The sequence below is a fragment of the Quercus lobata genome, chromosome 8 (assembly GCF_001633185.2).
Source record: "Quercus lobata isolate SW786 chromosome 8, ValleyOak3.0 Primary Assembly, whole genome shotgun sequence".
Classification (NCBI taxonomy): Eukaryota; Viridiplantae; Streptophyta; class Magnoliopsida; order Fagales; family Fagaceae; genus Quercus; species Quercus lobata.
Genome location: NC_044911.1, coordinates 46,750,892 through 46,755,104, shown reverse-complemented (window position 1 = coordinate 46,755,104; position 4,213 = coordinate 46,750,892). Strand labels below are relative to the sequence as shown.

Below are 4,213 nucleotides of genomic sequence, written 5' to 3'. Positions count from 1 at the left end.
ATAGAGCATAAATTAAAAGGGAGAAGTGGTCACTTAGATGGATAGAGAGAAAGCAATGAAGTACTAAACTACAACCAAAGTAAGAACAATGGTTGCACAACAGCTTTTCTTTTTTTGCTTTCTCACTAGCTCTCCAAAGGGAATTGGGGGTCCAGAAAATGGAAGAGGTCTTCTCTATTTATAGGAGAAGGGATGACTTAGCTTTAAAGCTAAGTTATTAGCTTTCTTCTGAAGCTAAGGGAGGAGATAACCTGTTTAAATGAGCTAGAATGGATTTGGTGTTGACCCCCATTTGAATTTTGAAAGGAAGTTGAAGATGATGCTGCACCTGTTTCATATTCTGGCTCTAACTTTCTGCTCAAAATTCCAATTGATTCAAGATTGGTATTTTTTGAAAGAAAATTCAATTATCTACAACTTTTTAAGAAATAGAGAAAACCAAATTTCAATTTTTTCCAGGACAAAAAAATGTGTTTCAAATTGCTGCTGAAAATAGTAACATTTTTTGAGCATTTTTGAAATTTTTCACAGGATGTATCTATTTCTCTATCCAATTTATTTTTCAAAAAAATTTCTTCTGAAGCTAAGGGAAGGGATAAGCCTATTAGATAAGCTTGAACAGATTTGATGTTGATCCCCATTTGAAATTTTGAAAGAAAATTGAAGATGATGTTGAATTTGTGTTATCTTCTGCACCTGTTTTGTATTTTGGCCATAACTTTCTGTTCAAAATTCAAATTGATTTGGTGTTGATGGTTTTTGAAAGGAAATTCAATTCTCTACAACTCTTATAGAAATAAAGAAAACCAAATTTCAAAGTTTTCTAGGCCAAAAATGCGATTCAAGTTGCTGCTGAAGATAATGACGTTTTTTGAGCTTTTTTTTTTTTTTGAATTTTGAATTTTTCATGGATCATATCTTTTTCTATCTCCAATTTTTTTTTTTTTTTTTTTAAAAGAGCAGATAAGATGCCATAAAGAAAAACATTTTTTATTATTAAAAAAAAAGAAAAAAAAATGAAATGAAATCAAAAATCACACTTAATTAATTTCAAATTAATTCTTGTGAGAACTAATCAAAATTAAGTGTTTAAAATAGGATATGATTGGGCCCATCGTGTAGGTGAGCCATGATCATTGAAAACTGTTTGTATGATAACTTTTAATTAGGTGGTCTGATCAAAACCCATGACATACCATTATGATCGTTAGAGTATCAAGATTTGTTTTGTATCACAAATCTGAATATCTACCAATTGGTTAAATGTAAGTTGTAAAATGGGGTCTCTACAACATCATCCCAATCGGCTGGCGCTTCCTTAGGCTTAGTTTAGCCTATCTCCACAACTTGCCACACTTTATTATCTTATGACTGCAAGAAAGCTTTCATGCGTACTTTCCAATATGTATAGTTAGTGCCATCAATTAAATGAGGTATAATTAAATATTGTCTCTATCCATGACAACAGGGGTCAATGGATCACACAACAAAGATTAACCCTAATTAGAGTGTGTCTGCTCTAATACCACTTGATAAGCTAAGAATGTATTGACCCCTTGTGATGAATTAACCAATTAATTAGCCAAGTTAATTAATTAATTCAATTAGCATGCAATAAGTGTGGTAACACAAACAGATCACTAACTAAGTTAATATGTAGCGAAAAATAAAGTTAATATGGTGATTTGTTTACGAATAGGGAAAACTTACACGGCAAAAACCCCACGGAGTGATTTTAAGGTCCCAAGAATCCACTATTATCACAACAAGCGGTTACAAGTAAAGGAATCTCAATATCTTATACCAACCTACAGTTGAACCTTTACCCCAATACCTAATTGAACTTGTTTTGTAGTGATAATCTGTAACACTCCAAACTTTTTAAGGCCATTTTACAATGTGAATAATATCTCAAGTGAATTTTATGTTTTTAAATAAGGTTGTTAATTATTTTTGTAGAGGTCTTTTTAATATTAAAAGCTTAAGGTGGCATTTAAGTGATTTGTGATGATGAGTTGAGTGAGGATTAAGGAAGAGAAGAAATTTAAGGGTGAAATGGTAAATTTCTTTCTAATATATTATTGTGATGAATGGTCTATACTAACCCATACATCACCATACGGTAAGCCACACCCTCCCTATTTTTCTTTAGCCGCTTCTCCCTCTCTCCCTTCCCCTCTCTTCTCATATTCACTCTCCTTCTTGGTTCTTCCCCAATGATGACCAAACCTCCAAGCTCTCATATCTCTTTCCTCATTTATTTCTCTCTCTCTCTTGTCGAGACCTCCTTGTTAGGGAGGATTATGTCTCCAGTGGTCTTCCTAGTAGTTAAAACTCCATGAGATTTTGAAGTGGATTAAACCCAAGGTAAAATTCTAAGCTTTTATCTCAATTTCTTCTATGAAATCCTTTGGGTTTTTCTATTTAATGATTATTATAGTGAATACTTTATGGGTTTTGGTGAATAATGGAAGGTTAGGGGGTTAAGATGATTTGGGTAGCAATGGTTTTGTTAAATCCGAAAACTTCATATCATTTGAAGAGTTTTTGTTTTGATTAAAGGTTTTGGTTGACTAGTTTCCTAATGGATATTTGAGGGTTGGTTTGCTAGATCAACTATATGGGTTTTCTTGTTGCATATGTTGATGTGAGTTGATTTTAAAGTGTGTTTCCTTTGCATTTGAGTGACTTTGACATATGTGAATGTGGGCATTTGCTTGTCGCATGCCAAGTGTTTGATAAATTGCCTATATGGGTTATGGGATTGAATTTCTTCACTCGTGTTGTGATGACTATTATATGAGATTATTGGTTGCATTCATAGTTGTTATCATGTGCTAAAACATGTAACTTTGAGATTAATCAAGTCTGAAAGTTTTTGGCATAGTATTAAGATTATAGTAATTTTATTTTAGAATTGTAAATCTATCCCTGACAGATTTGAGTCAGCTACAATACATGATTTTTAATAAATTATAGAAAAATATTTTTGAGTTGAATTTTTGGTGGTACATACTAGACACATAAAGGTTTATCCTTATTTAATATCAAGTTAATCGGATAACTTTTCGTGGACCAAACAATTTTTACAAAATGGCTGGCCTGTTGCATATTGAATTTGAAAGTGCAACGAAAACGCTGAGATTTTGTGGAATTTACTTCAAATCTTTGTTGAATGGAATGTTTGTAAATTCATGTGCTTTTTTCGACATGTGTTTTACTTAATTAAGTCTAATAATGGTTTGGTTTAATCATTTAGTGCTTTATAAGGAAACTCATGAGATATGCTACCCCTATTATGAATTGATGTGTTTTATATTATGTTTATATGTGCACATTGCTTGTAGTGGAGAATTAAAATGCTTTGGTTTTGTGCTGTGGCACTATGAGTTTGTATGCTTGTTTGATTCCCGTTTGGGAATGGGTACTCGTCTTAGGTTGGGCAAGCTAGGCTTTAGTGCATTTGATTTGTTTTAGGGGATCTTATTCGATTTTGGAGATAAATGTGCTGATAAACTTTGAGATAGGCCTTGTTATTAATAGGCTTGATCCTTATGTTTTTAGGCTTTGATATTATTGGTGATGGACCTAGTGACGGGATTGGTTGATTTTGTGATGCCCGGTTGAGGTAAAATCGGTTGGCTTTCCGTGGTAAGTAGCTTTTTAATGGGATTTTTGGAAAATAATCATGTTTCATAAATGTTGTTTTTGGGTCAAACACATTTTGGAAAATTATATATGGATGTATGTTTTCGTAAAAGTGTTGTGTTGTGACCCTATTATATATTATTATATATGAAAATGCATCATATTTGGTATTGCATTTGGGGAAATGCATGAATTGTTGACATGAAAAAATGAGTATCTTTTATTTAATATTTGATATGGAAATCATGGATTTTATAGTATATTGGAAAATTTAAAGATGTTTATCTTGTCTTGTTATTTGGGAAATATTGATGCAAAACATTTTTGACAAGAAATACTTTTGAGAATATTGTGAATATTTGGTTGTTGTAATACCTTATGAAACTACTTGGAAGTAAACTATGTATTTTGAATACATTGAACTTGTGAGCTTTTGATGTGGCTTTGCCCTTGTGCTATGATGTTGGTGATTACCCCGTCTTGGTGACAACAAGCCAAGTTGGAGACTCACGCTTTGCATGACATGGGTAAATCCTTGAGTGTGTGGGTGAGACCTCTACCTATA

The 4,213-nt window shown here is 32.5% G+C and overlaps 1 long non-coding RNA gene across 1 annotated transcript; it reads left to right on the top strand.

Moving 5' to 3' along the window:
* Positions 1-2,157: 2,157 nt before the first annotated feature.
* LOC115958448 lies at positions 2,158-3,844 on the top strand. The gene is made up of 2 exons (XR_004084535.1): positions 2,158-2,367; positions 3,565-3,844. It is a non-coding gene; the product is annotated as an uncharacterized LOC115958448 (long non-coding RNA).
* Positions 3,845-4,213: the final 369 nt, after the last annotated feature.